The sequence below is a fragment of the Heloderma suspectum genome, chromosome 4 (genome assembly GCF_057233095.1).
Source record: "Heloderma suspectum isolate Gila_16-S chromosome 4, 16-S_ref, whole genome shotgun sequence".
Lineage (NCBI taxonomy): Eukaryota > Metazoa > Chordata > Lepidosauria > Squamata > Helodermatidae > Heloderma > Heloderma suspectum.
Window position 1 is genome coordinate 31,167,277 of NC_139461.1, and position 20,332 is coordinate 31,187,608.

Consider the following 20,332-nt stretch of genomic DNA (forward strand, 5'->3'; position numbering starts at 1 on the left):
GAAATAAATTTCTAGAAGTCAGGCTTCAAGCAATGAATCAACCATAAACTGATACGATTAGGAAGACACTTTCCCCCTGTGGGCAGAATTCTTGATAATTACATAAGTATAACCTTGCACAGAGAAAAATGGGATGAAATGGACTGCTAGTCTGGTGCAGTATGACAAATGTGATAGCCTTACATTTCTTAAAGACCGATGGCAAGCAAAACAGTTATGTATCTTCCCTCTTGCTGGTCTGCCTTATTGCTAGTCATTGATCAGTTTGTTTCTGTATGAATTCAATATGCCTTTAATTCAAGAAATGAATAAGACCTTGTCACCATACAAAACAGAGGACTGTATGTTCCTTCAAAAATACTTGCCCTAGGTAATATAGAAGGAAGCATCAGGTTTTTGTTAAGATTTGAAAATTATCAGGCTATACAGATGGTTTCCGTGTGTGAAAGAAGCATAATAAAGCTGTTCTACATGGTCCCTAATTTTGTTTTTTTTTAAAAAAAAAAATCTTGAATAATTAACACATTTGATTCAGCAGAACAAATTCCTGAAAAAAATATTAATCTAACTGGACATTCACATTGTTCGGTACTCTTGTTTCCGTGGCTGCTGTTGTTCCTGACATTATTTTCCTTCTTCACTGAGCTCATTTTCCTTGGTGTTCACTTGTCCATAAATGACATTTAATTCACGCAATATCATGGCATCATTGACAAAATAACACATCTAACAGGAACAGTATCTAAACAGCACACATATGTTCACAATTGTTGATTTTCAGTATCACTGAAATGGAAGGTGCTTTTCAACACTCACAACAATCACTAAAATATCAGGTAGTTTTGGCTCTGCCCTTGAGATAACATTATGTTACTACCAGCCTTCAACACTGAAGCAACCCATTGTTTATGTCTATAAACTGACTCTGTAGTCATTCTGCAGGTTACTCAGTTTTAAGATGAGGTAGAAAGTTAGCCAGGATTATGAATGAACAAGAGAAGTTCATAGGAAAAACTTGGGAAACATAATCAGCCCAAAGCAGCGCATAGGTGCATCTCTGAGGTCTCTTTTCTCTCTCTGTTTTCTCTTACTGAACTGAAAAATTATTTTACCTCTGGCTCCTTCATGACTGACTGAATCATCTTAAGTTTTGTTGATCTCCCGTTTACTGTCCATCCAGAGACAGCATAATATAATTTATTTTAAGACCTAGCATTTAGTGCAATACAAATAATTATTTGCTTAGCATAATAAATAATACTAATATAACATAACTTTCCTGCTTCTGTTTTATATAGTGATACATATTAAATTTTAAGGATTAATGGGTTTGCACTTTGTCTAGCTTGCAAAAAAATAATAAAAACAAACACCAGACATCTACCATAACAAACTTTGATCTATTGACTTATTTAATATGTTTGTACCCTATCACATCAATTTACTTTTTGAGGCAGAGTTAAATTAAAAAAAATACCACAACCAATCAACAGGAACAACAACAACAACGAAGAACTTTGCAAAGCACTAACCTAAAGCTGAAACAAATAAAGCAGTCCAGCACTACAAATCTAAAAGCAGTAGTCTTGTCAATAAAACTAAATAAATTAAAAGACTGAGGCAAACAACATGATTTTTACCTGGCACCTAAAACTCATAAGAGTAGGTGCAATGTGTATGGACACAGGGAGGCCATTTCCAAGCACAGGATACCGCTGCTGAAAAGGCCCAATTTCTGGTCACCACCCATCTAGTTTCAAAAAGCAAAGATAACTTGCAGAAAGGCACCCTCAGATTATTTCAGAATATGTTGAGGTTTATAGAGGAGTAGGTAGTCCGTAAGATACATGATAGTATGACAAGAGATTACCTTACTTTGGGCGATAGGGCCAGGGTGGCCCCAGGCCTTTGATTTTCCTCGTTATTCTAGATAACCTTTGAAGATATTAGCTTTTTAATGCCTTTAAAATGTCATGCTTCATTGGCATACTGTTTGTAAGCTTCACCCTGGTACACCTTTACCTGGTGCACTGCACAGCATGCAACACAACACTCTTCCAGTACCTTTGCAATGGGCAGCAAGAAGGGGATGAACTGAAACAGTTACAGGACAGCCTTATTACAAGCTCTCAACTTAGCTGAGATCCACTCATTCCATACATTCACCAAGTGATTCATTCTATGAACTGGACCTGATTAATATAGGTTTATACAATAAACTATTTCTAGGACTGCCTTTTCAATTAATGTGCATGTTGTAACCTGTATTTGTTAGGCTCCAGACTATAAAAATAAGGACATAATTATTAGAAATACCTTTTCATCCTAATAGTTTTGTACCACCCAAAAGGATAATATATGTGCGTGATTTTTTAAAGTTTTGTTCTAATATTAGTTATTTTTCTACTTCATTTCTATTGCTACACATTGTTATTGTTCTAGATCATGGGGTGGGCAATTTGTGGCCCTCCAGATGTTTTTGCTTACATCAGTTCTAGCCAGCATAGTCAATGGTGAAGGATCATAGGGAGTTGTAGGCCAACAGAAAATGTCATCCTGTCTGTATATATACTTTGAAATCTCTTTATATACTTTTCAAAATTAAATTATTGGGATGGTATTCTGTAGTTTGTTCTGCAAAATTAGTTATTCCTTGCAGTGAATTTATAGGAGTTGCAATATATCCAGAAAATGATTAAATAAATACACTTGAAATATTTTACTGTGCTCAATTCCCCATTCTTCAACTGTTTCTGTTATCTCAAGAACAGTAAAACAACAGTTCATTTTCACTAGATTATATCTTGCATCTCTTGCAGTGACATGTAAACCAAAGAGCCAATTGAAATGGCACCAATTTTAAAAGACAAATCAAGGTTACATTTTCATTGAATAGTTTTTCTATCTGTAAGTAACTTATTGCTATTTTATAATGGGTTATTTTTCCAAATTGTGGACCCATGGCTTGTATCATTCCTTCTATTTCTGTAGTTCAGAGGCAAGGGCCCATTCGTACATAGCGAAAATGGCACCATCCATACATAAGTAGGTGTTACCACTATGCTTGAGGAAATCCAAAGGTTTGCAGAAGTACAAAAAGTATTTTTTTAAAAAAATCCTATAGAGGGGAAAAGCTCAAAACAGCCTGATGAGGACTGAGCATGCTGACTATTGGGGTGGGATCGGGGGGCTGCATGGGAGGAGGTATGGGATGAAATATTATGGAATACTAAAGAGGAGCACTTCACACTGCAACTTTTTTGTTGCAGGTCCCACTTGTATACTTAGGGTCAGTTTAGAGGTGAGGTTGTCACAGAGAGGAAAGCCAGGACCTCTTCTTGATCATCCAGAGTGCAGGACACAGAATCATGGGCTCAAGTGACAGGAAGCCAGATTCTGGCTGAACATCAGGAAAAACTTCCTGACGGTTAGAGCAATATGACAATGGAACCAATGACCTAGGGAGGTGTCCTGGAGGCATTCAAGATGAGTCTGGACAGCCACCTGTCAGGGATACTCAGACTTGGATTCCTGCATTGAGCAGGGGGTTGGATTCGATGGTCTTGTAGGCCCCTTCCAATCCTACTATTCTATGATTCTATGATTCTAGGTCAGGTAGAGATGGTAAAGTCATCTATTGCTTACATGGGTTTGGCTCAGAAGTCAAGTCATTCCCATCCCCACAATCCAAAATGGCTCAATTTATTTCTGAGTCAGTCTGAATGTGGCTTGCCTACCTTCTGCCTGTAAAATGATTCCATTCAACCCTCCCCCAGCCCCCTTCCATTCCACCCACTGCCAAGCCCATAACCCCTCTGCAATTCTCTTTAAACCCCACTTACCTAGATGGTGTGGCCATTGACAACTGACTGTGGCCTAGTGGCAGCAAACAACCATGAGGGATGGAGGGAGCTCTCTCTTCCCTCCCCTGTGGAACTTGTTTCTATACACTGCAGTAATCCTTGGTTTCTATTTCTAAGGACTACTGGATCCTTGCATCCTGGCATGCCTCAACGGGCACTACAGCTGGGGAGAGATCCCCAGTTCTAGTGGCTTGCCAGTACCAGTTGTGTCAGCTAGTGGGTTTCAAAGGAAAAGGAGTGGGTTTTGTGGTACTGGGAAGTGAGTGGAAGGGAAATGGGTTTTGGAGCTGGGTATCTGGGAGGAGATTTGAACAAGAATTATTTGGGGATTCTAATACTGTTTGAGGTGAGCATTATGAACCCCCCAAAAGCTTTATTTTGGGCACATTGGAAACTATTATTTTAGTGAAGTGATTATCTGATCACCTGTTTACTTCTACCTCATGTTCTCATGCCCCAGGGCAAACTGTCCTAAAATGGACTCTTTACAGCTTATAATCTAAAGTAGGTACTTTAAAATAGTGTTTACTTTGTAGTGTATACTATTCTTCTATCATATTTTGCTGCCTTAGTTTGTTGATATAAATAAGATGTCAGGATATTTAATAGTGAGCAAGATCGTAAGCAGTAGCTCCAATAGAGCGAAACAGATCTTGCACAGATTGTGCTACCCCCTTTTTTTCTTAACATTCTAGCATTTGGAAAATAAGGTTTAAAAAGTCCCATTTACTCAAGTCCACAGAAAGCTAGCCATACTTAAGTTCCAGTAAAACTAATGGGAAAAGTTAGTTACAACTAGCTTAATTAAAATTAATTTCAGTGGGACAAGTAGGGACAACATTCTCTAGACTGGAGTCACTATACCCATTTCAGCCCATTTGTGTTTCTGTAGAAGATTTGGATGAAGGTCAATTGCTTGAGTGCTGCTCTGATTTTTTTAGAGTGGATTGAATTAAATAGGTTTAGATTAAACTTTATCTCAGCAATTATTTTGATTATATTTTTTCTTACATGCTATTTGTAGAATGTTTTATTTATTTATTCATTCATTCATTCATTCATTCATTTTAGGCTAATTTTTAACAGTCATATTGGGCCATTACAATGGCAAACTTTCTAACAGACCATCCCTGTAAAAGGGATTAAAATATGCATTCTAAGTTAGGACTGTGACAATATACTCTTTATTTTTCTCTTAAGGCTGATGCAGGGGTGGCAGGAGGGGGATGGGGAGTAGTACCCCCCCCCCCAATGCTACATCTCATGTGACTATTCCTTGAGCACCTGTATCTCTCTCCAGCTCGCTGGTTCAAAACACTGTGTGACTATTTTTATAAAGAATTTAATGGGATGTTTACTGATTATGTATGCCAAAGGCATAACACCTTTGGCATGCACATTAATCATTTTTCTTTAAAAAAAAAAAAGGTGTGTGTGAGTGAATGAGAGACATAGGCAGTCAGTCCTGTGTACAGAACATTGAAGATAGATAGATAGATAGATAGATAGATAGATTCAATCACAACACTTAAAATATATTTTACTCTGCAATCTTGGAGGTATCAACCTTACATATATTTCAGAGCAGGCCAGGCCTTTCAAATTAATGTCCCCTGTGCCTCCTCCCACACACACCCCCAGTCTGAAATAGTGCCACTAAGCTGATCAGTTTTTCTGTCCATGCAATAGAACAAGTTGATGTAGTTGTTGAAAAGTTGAAATGCTCAACTTTGTGTGTGTGTGCATGCATGTGTGCCTGTATTGAAGTATATCAAAATAATGATCAGCATATTTATTATAACTTTCAGCTGTTTTCCTTTGAAAAAGCAATAAAGTAGCAATATTTATATTATACCATTTTGTTGATAATGGTCATGTCACTGATATTCTTTTCCATTTGTCCTCCATATAAGTCACTTTTTTCAGTAGGGCAGACAAAAACAATGCTTTTTTCCCATCCTGAAGCAGCTCATTAATATTCCGTTACCTCCAATAAGAGTTAAGGGAAACGTCTCCAGAATATCTATCTATCTATCTATCTATCTATCTATCTATCTATCTATCTATCTATCTAGATCACATGCCATTTCATCATGTTGTCTTAATTGGCAACTTTGTTTTATCTAGCATTTTAGAATGAGACATTGTTCTTAGCATTTCTTTTCTGCCAACATTTTGTTGTCACTAAAATGAGGAAAATATTATACATTTCAACAATATAATGTAAAACATGGCTATGTACAAATTATATTCTTTTATATAATTTAATTAATTATATTAAACAATATAAGATATTTATTTATATTAGTATTTTGTTTATGGATGAATGGTTTTATTAGTTTATTATTCTAGATAAGGCTTCAGTAAGATCTCCCATGAGCATTCACCTTATTACTTCATTTCCAAGTACTTTCCCTTATTTCCTTCTCTCCCTGCTCTATGAATAAACCAGTATAATAAAGCTTGTTATTGCTACATAGTTTGTGAAATCTTTTGAATTCAATGGGATTTCCTTCCAGATAAGTATGGTTAAGATCACAGAGAAGAAAGCACACACCTTTGTGATTCATGTTGGCATAGTCCAACCACAGCAATTCCTTGCCTTTATATAATCTAATTTATCCTGTACTTACTTTCTCAATAGTGGAAGCAAAAAGCCCTCCATTAAATAGATCAAAAATTGCAAATGACTTAAAATTAGATAGGTCAGATACTAGCAAATGCTATGAGAAAATAAGGATAGAGAAGTATCAATCAGGGCAGAGCTTTCCAAACTTTTCATGTTGGTGACACACTTTTTAGACATGCATCATTTCATGACACGGTAACTCAGTTTTACTAGCAAACCGGAGGTTAAACTAACCCGTTATAAGAGATACGGACACATACATAAATTGTAATAATGAAATGTATGGGGATACAACATATCTCATGAAAACCTTTCATTTATATTTTTAAAAATATATGATCTGTAAGATAATAACATACATCGTTGTCATTTATGAGTAACAGTATGTAAATATGTGCAAGAATTTAAAAAAGTTGAATAACGCCAATAACTACTTACCATTTCCAGGTCCAGGTAGGAGCTCAGCTGCAAAAACACATGAAGTAGAGAAGCAAAAGTCCAACAAAAATGGTGTAAATATATATGTCTCACTACAAGGCTATACTGCTGTAAATATTTGCAATGCCTATGTCCAGAATCCAGTTCCAGCACTCTCCGGTGGTACACTGCCAGTGGGTGGTTAATCCACAATTACAGCAGAGTAAAAATAAAAATAAATGGCAGAAATCAACTGAGCTCTGTTCCGACTGGCCAAGATGGCAGACGGCCCACTCAGTGCAGTCCCAGGTGGCGTTTCCACCTGTGTGTTACTTTGGCCTGGCTGCGCGGCAGCGCGGTGCAGAAGTCCGCGAAGGGCACGCCCGAAACCACGCAGGGCTGGTGGCCGCTGCCACTTCTCCACGCCGGTGTCGGCCGAGCTCTGCTCCCAGGGCAGTGCCTCCCTTCCCCTCTCTTTGCCCCGCGCCTCTACCTTTCTGGGGAGCGCAGGCTCGAAGCTCCTCGCCTGCCCAGCGCAGCCCTCCCTGCTCTGCGGGCGTCCAGCGGGCCGTTGTTCTCCCCCACTGCCTTGCAGCCGCACCGAGGACGTGGGGAAGCCTCTCGCCCGAGCTGATTGCAAATTGCTCGACTAATTGCTCTGCTAACTTCGAATTCTCCACACTCCTCGTGCAGCCAGCGTTACCACACTCCTCGCCGTACCGCTCCAACACCGCCAATCACGTGCGTCCTGCATCAAGACGCCACGTGATCCTAAAGCAGCTATTGTTAAAGCACCTAAGCCTTAGCAGCTAAGCTGCTTTAACATTAGCCGCTTTAGGAAGTTCCGGGGGAGGGACCAAGCAAAGCAAATGTGAGTAAGGGAACTCCGCGGTGCCCTTCCGCACAATTTTCATGCGACACACCTACACACTGCCGGCGACACACTAATGTGTCGTGACACACACTTTGGAAAGCTCTGAATTAGGGCCTCAACCTACCCATGGAAAGGTGGTATTGGACATTTAATCTACTCATAGAAATATTTGTTTAAAATTTTTATTTATTGGTTTGATCAGTTGCTTCTCTCATTGTCAGATGCATATTTTTAAATCACTGCTCTTGGGCAAGGTTGGTTTAGTTAGATTCGTTCTGTCCCATTCCTGTATTAATCTGCAATTTAAAAAAAAAATCTGGACAAAACCTCACATTTTTTAAAAAAATTAAATGCATATTTTAAAACATATTTTCTTTCAAAACACACATTTTTATTTTCTCCTAAATAAAATAAATGAATAAGCCAGTATTAAACTGGTTGCACTGTTACACAAGTGGTCCTGGCAGCAGTGTTTTAGTCAATAATCAAGGGGCCATTTAAATGTAAGAAAGGAGTTCCTTCAAGGCAGGGAACAAGTTAATGCAAAGAAGAGAGCACCTGCTTGGGAACTGACACCCATGCTTAGCCCTAGGTTGACTTACCACTGAAGCTTGTTCAGAAGAGTGCATCACGTATTTTGTAAAGGTGTGATTGGGGCTGCACTGACTTGTCCCTACCCCAGCATAGCACACACCAATTATCCTCCCTCTGGCATCTGCAGGTGCAATGCAGTGTCTCCCTTCATGCATATGCATATCATCATACTATACACATGGATACCTGAAGCAGGGCTAGTTGGTGCACACTAATTAGCACAACCCTGCTGCCTAGGACCAATTTCCCTAGATAGGATCTCAGCTAACCAACCAACCAAAGTCGGTAAAAGACATTCCTGGCTGCTGCCACCACTGGTGCTTCCACAAACAGAGAGGAGTCCTAAGCTACAAACATGGTTCCCCAGGGGAATTACAATCCTGTCCAGTACTAGTTGAATATCTCTATCCAGCTCAGCAGATTTTCTACCCAAAGTACTTCTGTTTCATCTGGATTAAGCTTCAGCTTGTTTACTCTCATCCATCCCCAAATCACCTCCAAGAACCTTATCCCACAGCCTCCCTGGAATTACTAGGTGGAAAAGAGAGGTAAAGCTATTGTGTGCAATCTGCATATTGGTGACACTGCAGCCCAAACCTCTGGATGATGCCCTCGAGTGCATTCATATTAATATTAAATAGCGGGGGACGGGGGTACAAGATGGAACCTTGTGGTACCCCCAGGCTAAAGGTGATGGGGCAAAACAGAGCTCCCCCAGATCTCCTTATGAGATTAACTGGCCAGGTAGGATTGGGGGCACCATAACACCATTCCCCCCCAAACCCAATCCAGCCAGGCAATCTAGAAAGATACAATGATATAAGAAGCCACAGAGAGGTCCAGGAGAACTAACTAAGTCAAGTCCCCCCTGCCCATTCCCAGGTGTAATTCAGCCACCAGGTCAACTAAGGCTGTTTCTGTTTCCAAACCAGGCCTGAACCTTAAAACAAAAAGTGAATGGAAAAAAAAAAAACCTGTAAGCTTTCAGCATCCTACATGCATTATAGAGAAAAGGGTCCAGTAATTTCAAGCAGAGTGATGGCATTTCAGGATCTTTGTATCATGCCATGAGAAATAGCCCAATCTTCTAAGAATAAGATCGTAATTATACCAGCTTGCAGCTTTTCATTCATCTTTCTTATGTATGATGCTAGGCTTTGGTAGTGCTTGGGGAAGGGAAAGAGACCTTATAAGAGATGGTGCAGAACTTTTGGCAAAGCTTCATACTGAATCTCTGCTACATAGATGGGAAAGGAGAGAATGATGAAGGCCACTGCAGGCATCAGGTAGTAACCCCCAAGGAACACCCACTTTAGCCTGCAATAATAAGAATGACCTGAATATGAGTTACTTTGTTATGCTAGGGGAATCTTAAGATAGGCTTCAGAAAAATTCATAACATAAACATTTGGCATAAAAGTCCATGGACTGGCGGAAAACTGAAAGATCTGAAACATCTGACTTTGTACTGTACAACTAAATTACCTTGGGAGACAAACCATATCTTTTTCTTTTGTTGGTGGTTCATTTGTTTTGGATTTTCTGGAACATTGTTCCAGACTTATGGATTGGCTTGTTACAGCCATGAAAATGATTACTTGTGTTGCTACAGCTGAAGCACTGAGGTTAAGACAGATTTGGCCACAAAGGTCTCATGGGAATGTATGCAAGGAAATGTGTGTGTCACCGATGCGTTCTTCCAAACCTCACCAGAACTACTACAAGGAGGCCACTCCATTTACAGAGCCCTTTTAATGAGCTCCTGCTTCTTGCGGTGTCTCCACCAATTCCAAAATGTTTTCAGTCAAGTTGCTGGCTAATTAATTTTCAACTCATAGGACCCCCATCCACTGAGCTTTATGTAGAATAAAGTATTGTACAAGTGAATATTTTTGCTTTCTTTCTCTAAATAGCATCTTGGTCACAGTGTAACTTGCTTAACTACCACTATAGCTCTCATTGTTGACTCATTGCATACACAATCTCTCAATTATGTTCATTCATTTTGGTGTGTAAGCATCTGTTGAACTATCAATATGTATGATTTAGCTGTCTCTTTATTAAAAGTAGAATCTTGCTACTTCCTTTCTATTCTACTTTCCAATAATATGGCCCACATATTGATAAGGTAGAGCAGGGCCAAGAAGAGCATAGCTTCTACTTAGATTTGATCATTCTTATATTCAGGCATATCTTCAGTCCCCAGAAGGTACATTTTTCATAGTTCATCACAGCAAGATGAGGGAGGAAATGTGTGCATAGTCACAGTTTGTAGTTCTTAATTATTTTTTCTCTATAGCCATTGCATTACATTTTTAAAAACTAGGAATATGCATTCCTAATTATATTATGCATGCTTTACTACGGGACTACTGCCATGCACTCCTCATTGGGCTACCCTTGAAGAGTGTCCGGAAGCTTCACAGTTGGCGGAAAATGCTGCAGCTAAGCTGCTAACTTGTTCATGGCACTGAGATTATATTATAAGCATCTTAAAAAACTTACATTGGTTGCCAATTGCTTCCTGAGCATAATGCAAGGTGTTGGCTTTAACTTTTAAAACCCTAAGGCAGCAATCCTACAGCTGCTAGTCAGTGGATACAGCCCATAGGATATCTATCCTCACGCTCTGAAGTCGGTTCCAGGAGAACCAACCTTCCACCACTTCCATGCTGCCTTGCAGCGCAGGCAGTGCAGAAAGCCCTGTGCTCCATGCTTGCAAGAGGAGCATGGAACAGCCAAAATGGAACGTTCCGGGGGGGGGGGGTGTTCCAGGGCAGGGAAGGCAGAAATGCCTGTACGACACATCTAATGTATCAGCAGCCTCCTCCCACGCTCTGCTCTGCCTTCCTGCAGCTAGACGCAATCGGCTGTCTAGCCACAAATGCAGGGCAGGAGATGCGCAGAAGGAATGATCCTCTCCATGCTTCTCCTGCCCTTCATTGGATAGGTGATGGCCTCTGAATTTGGGGGCGGCCACCTATCTGCATAGGATTGCACCCTAAATAGCTTAGGGCCTGGCTACCTGAGATACCACCTGACTCATTATGAACCCATCCAGTTATTAAGATCTGCAGAGAGGCTTTTTTGAGGGCACCATTGTCCACAGAGGCCTGTTTGTTGAGCACAGGGAAAAGGGTTTCCCCCTATCTTGCTCCGAAGCTGTGGGATGCACTCCCTGCAGAATTACAGCTGTACCCCACTCCATCTGCTTTCAGAAAAGGTGTTAAAGCACATCTCTTCAATCTAGCCTTTTAAGCTATTTTTAGTACGTTACTGTTTTAATTATTTTATTGGGTTTTAAAAATTATTTTGTTTAATTTGTTGAGCACCTCATTGGCGGTCTTTGGTAAAGAAGGCAGTATAGAAGTACTACTAATAATTAAATAATAAAATAAACTGAAATGCTTTCCGTCCCATTAATTTCAGCGGGAGAGTTAAGAACCAGTTTAAATCTTTCTCACTGAAGTTGGTGGGATCTGAAAGTGCATAGTTTTGGACAGAGCATATCCTGTACACCTTTGTCTGCCAGGTTGAAATATATTTTTAAATGCAAGAAACAGAGCTATAAATAAAGCAAGGTGTTATTTTAAAAATATTGGCATGCATTTTAGCAAACTTAGTTGTAAAAAGAGCATGATATATATGCTATGCAATCGATCGCCTCCCTTCTATTTTTTCTTATACAATGTACATACATACGTACATACACACACACACACACACACCCCCCTAATCTCCAGAATAATGTTGTTAGGAAAGTGCCCTAGCTCACTGGTAGTCTAGAGTATCTGCTTTGCATGCAAAAGGTCATATATTCAATTCCTGGCATCTCCATGCCAGGCTCACCTGCCTGAAACCCTGGAGACTGCTGCCAGTCATCAAAGACAATATAGAGCGAGGTGGACCAATGGCCTGACTCTGTATAGGTCAACTTTGCTGCCAGTCATCAAAGACAATATAGAGCGAGGTGGACCAATGGCCTGACTCTGTATAGGTCAACTTTGTTTTTTGTTTAGAGTGTGGACATTAAATGCCCTGTTTTTTAAACAAACAGAAACGCAAACCAAAAGGGTCGTATCGATGGGGGAGTATTCCGCCATGGACTCCAATGAAGCCGGATTCTTGAGAATCCGGACCCCTGGAGTCCGTGGCGGAACAGAAGACTTACCCCCACCTCCAGGAGGAATCGTCTTCGGCTGGATCCTCGGGCTCCGGATTGCCAGCGATACGGCCGCTGTCAAGGGCTCCTTGGAGGGCTCTCTCAGTCTAATCCAGTAGCCAAGTCCAGACACAGACAAAGGGATTCCTTTCAAAGCTTTATTCTTCTTTTACAACTTAACAACTCTACAGGTAGCAACTAGATCTGAGCAGCAGCATCCCTATGCCCTAAGTTGGAACAGTTGGTCCCCGTTTGAAAGGGAATTACTGGCAGACCCCTGAACTTAAGGACTAGGGAGAGTCCCTCCCCTTTTCCCTTGGAGCCTCTGGGCGCAACCGTTCTTTGAGCGCCAACCGGGCGCTACACCTCCTTTCCACGCCCTCCATCTGGCGCCGCTCTCTGCGTCTGCGTCGCACGTCCACCAAGTCTGCTATCTGTGCTCTGTTACTCCCTGGACTGCTATCCAAGTTTGGAATGTTGGTGGGAGGAATCTCCTTCAGCTGTTGGCCCTGGGAAAGAGGAGCGCGCTCCTCTCCCAGGAGCGACTGCTCTTCCTCAGAATCAGGACTACTCTGGGATTCTATGGGCTCAGTGTCCACCCTGACAGCTGCCATGCCGTATCGCTGGTTGAAGGGAAGTGACTGTGGACGCAAATGGCGTCCAGGATGTCATTTGCAGCCATAAAGGCCTTAGTTTAAGGTAAATGTAGCCTTTTACGTCCACAGTCAGGAGCCAGCTGGCAGTTCTGCGGAATCGCCGCGGAGCGGAGCCAGCTGAAGAGGATTCCGGGGGGGAGGAATGGATCACCTCCCCCCCCCGCGGACACTCCCCCCACAGAATGGCAGGTAAGCATTCCACCCATCCCTAGTTGTGTCCAGGCATAGTCATTCTCACAGTAGACTCATTAAGGGCATAGTCCTGTTACTTCCTCAACTGATTGGTAAGCGTCTGAACCTGGAGGCTTACGAGCACTCAGTGCAGAGCTGGGGTTGCTGTGGATCAATTGTCACCTCTGCCACTCATCCTGCTCTGCAGCTAAATTGGCTTTTTTGCCCATCTTAGCTGCGGCACGTTGGAGGGGGATGGAAAGAGGCTGGCAAGGCCTATGGATAGATTGTATCCTGGCCTCTCCAGTCCCCTCCCCTTCCTGCCCATTGGAATGCCTCCTCTAATCCCTCTCCAAGGATCCTTTTCTGACCTTGGAGCGGCAGCCAGCCATTCACTGCATACCAGCTGTGAGGAGGAGGGGAGTGTGGATTTTCAGCTCCAAGGTCAGAGGGCTTTCTCCAACCTCAGATCCGGGAATCTGAAATGTCCTATGCCCCCCCCCCCGATGCTTTCTCAGCTCCATAGGATTACTCTCTAAATCAATGGGACTTACATTGGTCATGACTAATTTGTTCTATTGATTTCAATGGGTCTCCTCTAAGCATGACTAAGTCTGGATCCAACTTGACATAAAGGAAGGACTACTGTGAGAAAATATTAACGTCATCAAACATTTTTACTCCAGCCTCCCCTCAAATCCATACTTCATTATTCTCTTCATGTTATCTCAACATAGAACCACATCTAAACATTAGGTTGGATCCATGGTTTCCCCACACCAGTGGGAATACTCCCTAAGTGAAGTTCCACTCAGGATGCTCTGTCTGGTGTGATGGGTCAGGGGAAAAGGCAATCTTCACCAACTCTTCCCTCTGTGGCCTACCCCCACCCCTTACTACAGTATCCAGAAGTTCTCCAACTATCCAGAGCATATTTGGGGGAGATAGTGAGGAGGATGAAATTGGTGAAAAATGCCTTCTCCCATGTTCCACCAGAAGAAATGTTTCACTGGATCAAAAGCCTTTCTGGATGGAAGGAGCCCTTCTGTCTGTGAGAGGCAGTCTCTGAATCCAAGCCATTATACTTTGAGATTAGAGTGTGAAATATTATGCTTTGTCTTTCTTTTACAATTGCTGGCAATGGACCATCTCCATAAGACAATGAGTCTTGCAATGTTTTTCTTTGACTTTGAAAAATTGTTAATGAGATCACCCTGAATTGTGGAAATCCTCAAATGATTCTGTTTGTTGAAGTATGAGGTGTTCATTGTATTAGTTATTAATAGCTATTAAACACAGTTGAAACAAAGAAAAAGTATTCTTCCATAAATCACAAGGCTAGAAAAATAATTGAATTGTCCTCACTACTTACGGGTTTATAGATATTTTTGGTTCTCATATCTATGTTCATCCTCTTTCTATGTCTGCTTCATACCAAAGGCTATTCTACAACTTCCTCTGCTGTTTGATCACAAAATGACTGATGGGTGAAATACAACGTATTTCAGTTTTGCATCATCTGATTGCAGATGCACCATTTACATATTATAGAAAACAAGTATGGGAATGATCAACTTGGGGATGATCTAGCTGATCATCAACTTGGGGATGATCATCATCAACTTGATCATCAACTTGGGGATGATCTAACCAATGTCAAGCATTATTAAGTCACATTGAGCAATAACCAGTGGGGTGCAAGCGCTAACGTAAATGAGCACACAAGCTAATGCTATTGGTGTTGAACTAGAGTAATTTACACTAGTAAAATGTAATTTATGTTAGTGGTTGTGCTCCTTTGGATGCTGCCCGTGGCTTTCATCTTGAGAGGTGTATAATTAACCAAATCCTACATAATAACTTTTAGAAGTAAGTTCCTCTGTTCTGAATAGGGCTTACTTTCAAGTAGGTGTACATGAGACTGTAGTCTCAAGCACATACTTCACACTCCAACTGAAATTAATGGGATTTAGAAGAGCTCAACTTCATGTCCATTGTTTTTAGCAAGCAGTCATCAGTTGCTCTATTTGCGATCCAGCTCTTCCCATGCCTGTGCAAGCCAAAACTTAGGGATGGTGGAGAATTCCGCCACGGATTTCAGTGAGGCCGAATGCACTGGCATTCGGCCCCCTGAAATCCATAGTGGAACGGCCTGCCCCCCCTCCCCCCCGCGGATCCCCCCGGGATGAGACTTACCTGGGGCGGATGTTCCAGACGGCGGCGGCTCCAGTGGCGGCTGTGGTGGCGGCTGGTCTTCTGACCAGCTGCCGCCGCCACCATTTTCAGTCTGGTCTTTTTTTCTTTTCTTTTTTTACATAGATGTGATAGGCTACATAAATATTTACGTAGACTAAGATGGTGAAAAATAAGGAACACAAATGGCGGCCGCTGTAGCGGCCGCCATTTGCATACGTGTTGTTTTTTTTTAACCCAGTCTTTACGTAGCCTATCACGGCTGAATACAGGGACGCAAACGGCGGCGGCTACAGCCGCCACCATTTGCGTCCCTGCTACCCAGCAGCCGGATGTCTGGCTGCTGGCGGAGCTGGCTGGCGGCTCCGCAGAATCCCCGCAGAGCGGAGCCAGCTGGGCAGGACTCTGTGGGGAGGGACGGAGCACCTCCCCCCCATGGAGGATTCCGGGGGGAGGGACGGAATTCCCACTGCGAAGCAGATCCGTGAAACGGTAAGTAACTTTCGTACATCCCTACCAAAACTGCACCTCTTGCACATATCTGTCAGAAGATATGGGGTAACCCCAGGGTTTGCAGAGGTACAAAACATATATTTTTGAGGGGGACCCATGGAGGTGGGGACCCAGAACAGCCAATGAGGATTAAATGGCTCACTGAAGGTTGACTAAGAGGAGAAACAAAACTGGGTGGGAAGGGGAATGGAATGGAGTGCCTGGAAAAAGGAAGACAATTGGGGGTGGAGGAGAGACAGAGATAGTGAGAACAGAGTGAACCATATTGTTATCTGGATAGGTAATTTCCTACTTTACGCTGAGAAGCTATTCTTTAAAAATTCCCAACATGGAAATGAGAGGTACCCATAGGAATTTATGGGGAAGCCCAAGATTGTAATGTAGCTGAGCTTGGGCACCAGTTTGCCCACTCCCCCTGCCCCACAAAAAAAAATAAAAAATGGAGGTGGGAAACCAAAATGGGGTGCACGCACCACACCCACAGACACACACCCACAAGTCCAATGAAGATTGAACATGCTTAGTCAGAATGCTGTCTGACTGTTGGTGGGGGGTAGTGGGGGAGAAAACCAGGAAGCGAGGCACGGCTGAACAGAAGCAGTCTACGCCACATTTTGTTGCAGGGTTCCACTTGTTTTGCTTCTGTTATGTTTCTCCTTCCTTTCTTGTGAATTTCGTCTTCTCATCACTCTATAGTCTTAGCTTCAGTGTTGTTTCAAAACAGCTGCAACATAATACAATAATAATAATTAATAATAATAATCTGTGAAAAATAAATGTCTGCCTTTTGCTAAGAATGAGCATAAACACAGATGCTTCAAGGACAGGAAACTGTCTAAAACAGAGTAGCTGATTTTTTGTTTTTAAACATGTAAATACAAAATTAAAATTAATTTTTTTTTCTTATGCTATTAAATATTAAATATAGTGTTCATCACATGACATATGGCAAATATGATATATTAATTTGTTCTGATGGCTGATATAACTGGCTATGAATTATCATTTAACATGAGCCTGCCTTTATGACAGTGACAAGATTCTTTGTGTTGTAGCTTCAGGAACCCTACATATGCCTATATGGGACTAAGCTCTATTGAACTTAGTGCGACTTACCTCACACATAGGACTGGGCTGTTTGAAAAATAATTGGAGGCACAATGCAGGTTTTTCTCTCTCCCATAGGGATGTACGAAAGTTCCGCCATGGATCTCGGGGAGGCCGAATGCCAGCGCATTCGGCCCCCCGAAATCGGTGGCGGAATGGCCCCCCGCCCCTCCTGGGATGGGACTTACCTTAGGCGGATCTTACTGGCGGTGGCAGCGGCGGTGGTTTGGCGGCGGCTGCGGCGGCTGGTCTTCCGACCGGCTGCCGCCGCCGCTGCCATTTCCAGGTAAAAAAACCAAAAAACCCAAAAAACATGATAGGCTACGTAAAGATTTACGTAGCCTATCACGGCTAGATTTAAAAAAAACACCATGATAGGCTACGTAAATGTTTACGTAGCCTATCACGGCTGAGTAAAAACAAAACAAAAAAACCCACACATACACAAATGGTGATGCCCATGGGCGCCGCCATTTGCGTACGCGCGTTTTTTTAAAAAAATCAGCCGTGATAGGCTACATAATCATTTACGTAGCCTATCATGGCTGACTGCAGGGATGCAAATGGCGGCGGCTATGGCTGCCGCCATTTGCGTCCCTGCTAGCCAGCGGCCGGATGTCCTGCTGCTGGTGGAGCCGGCCGGTGGCTCCGCAGAATCCCTGTGGAGCGGAGCTGGCCGGCCAGGATTTTTGGGGGGAGGAACGGAGCACCTCCCCCACCGGCCAGGATTCTGGGGGGAGGGACGGAACACCTCCCCCCCAGCATCAGTATAATCCATGGAAAGGTAAGTACCTTTCGTACATCCCTACTCTCTCATCTAATTCAGTGGTTTTGTGAGAGCACTGACAAAATGTTTATCCAAAATTGTCACACGTGCTATAGAAAATCTTGCTGGAAAGATGGTTATATTACGGGTAGATTCACATTGCCAGGATACAGTGTCCTCAATCTCTCTCTCTCATTTATTTATTTATTTATTTATTTATATACCACCCAATAGCTGAAGGTCTCTGGGCGGTTCATAAAAATTAAAACCAAAGAGCACACAATAAAACAATATAAAATATATAAAATATTAAAGCCACAATACAACCAGAATAAAACCAGAGTAAAACCTAGCAGCAATGCAGGGATTTAAATTAAAATACAGATTTAAAACAGCAAAGCTAAAAGTCTAGAAAGCTAAAATGCCTGGGAAAATAAAAAGGTCTTCACCTGGCGCTGGAGGAATACAATGTAGGCGCCAGGTGAAAATCACTAGGGAGCTCATTCCACAGCTGGGGTGCCATAGCAGAAAAGGCCCTCCTCCTAGCAGCCACCCGCCTCACTTCCTTTGGCAGGGGCTCACATAACAGAGAAGGGCTGTTGAAGATGAACTTAAGGTCCTGGCAGGCACATATGGGAGGAGGCGATCCTTCAGATAACCTGGCCCCAAGCTGTTAAGGGCTTTGAATATTAATACCTAGGGATGTTGGAGAATTCCACCACAGACTCCAGTGAGGCCGGATTCATTAGAATCTGCCCCCCCCCCGGAATCCGTGGCGGAACGGACTACCCCCCCGCCACCTCCTGAAATCCCCAGAAGGGACCTACCTGGCGGCAGCTCTGGCGGCGGCTCCGTGGGCGGCTCCAGGTCACCTTCCGGGCTGCTACAGGCGCAAATGGCGGCCATCGTAGTGGCCTCCATTTGCATCCCTGCCTTAGCTGTGATAGCCTACATAAATACATACGTAGCCTATCACGACCTAGTGTAGGGACACAAATGGCATCCCCTGCACAGGACACCATTTGCGTCTGCAGCAGCCCGGCAGTGGATGGAGGCCCTGCTGTGGATTGGCCTGGCTGGTGGCTCTGCGGACTGGCTGCGGAGTGGAGCCAGCTGGGCAGGATTCCAGGGGGGAGTACCAGATTGCCCCCCTGGCGAGAATTCTGGGGGGAGGACCGGATCGCCTCCCCACCCCGTGGAACTCAGCAGAGCCTGGTAAGTGGGGTTTTGTACACCCCTATTAATACTAGCACTTTGACTTGAGTCTCTGGAAATGGACTGGCAGCCAGTGAAGCTGGAAAAGTACTGGCGTAATATGAGCTCATTGGCCAGTCCCTGTTAACAATCTTGCTGCCTTGTTTTGGACCAGCTGAAGTTTCCGGACCATTTTCAAAGGCAGCCGCACGTATAACGCATTGCTGTAATCCAGGCAAGAAGTTATCAGAGCATGGATAACTGTAGCTAGGCTATCTCTGTCCAGATAAGGGCGTAGTTGGTATACCAGCCTAAGCTGATAAAAAGTGTTCTGTGCCACTGAGTTTACCTGTGCTTCAAGTGACAGTTCTGGATCCAAGAGCAGCCCTCTTGGATCCTTTAAGGGGAGTGCAAGCCCCTCTCAAGATCCCTATATGTATGCAAGAACATGGTACTGTGCTATGTTATCACATCATTCCTTGGCTATTTGAAGCTTTTGTCTAGGGATGTTAGAGAATTCCGCCATGGACTCCAGCGAGGCCAGATTCTATTAGAATCTGGCCTCTCAGAGTTCATGGCGGAACGGACCACCCACCTCCGCCACCCCACGAAGTTTCCCTGGAACGGATCCTACCTGCCATCAGCCAGGTCCGGTCTGTCCACTGCCATCCGCTGCCGTCCTGCGGAAGCAAATGGTATCCGACGTAGCGGACTGGTGAGTGGCTTAATCCAGCAATTGGACAATGCTTTCTCAAGTACAGTGCAGATACAGTATAGGAGACCAATCTTGCAGCATTAATAGGGTGGAGAGATAGAAAAGAGGAGAGGGCTTTCAGCAAGTGTAATTGCCATGCAAGCCATACTTGCTGAAATTCCCCCTTCTACGCAACTACTAAAGCTGCAGGAGCCCTGTCCACTTTTGCATCTGGCCCCCCTAAGCACTGTTAACTGTTAACAGTGATAACTGTTTAAAAAAGGGTATTGCAGTTGGTTAATATTCAGCACAAACATGTTTAACCTGAGCTCAGTAGTAGGGAAGTGTGGTTTGGGTTGCAGCCTTATTACTCATAACACATTAGCAACTCATCTGAACTGATATAAATTTCAGTTTACTTCCCAACCCATGGTTCCAACATGTCCTCGGACTGCATCTTTCCATACCCTCATTCATCTCACCTTAGGCAAATTTGCAG

General features: G+C 43.0%; 1 protein-coding gene across 1 annotated transcript in view; it reads left to right on the forward strand.

Moving 5' to 3' along the window:
* Window positions 1–20,332, forward strand: part of CSMD3 (CUB and Sushi multiple domains 3) — an 819,154-nt gene that overhangs the window by 195,385 nt on the left and 603,437 nt on the right. The window lies entirely within an intron of this gene.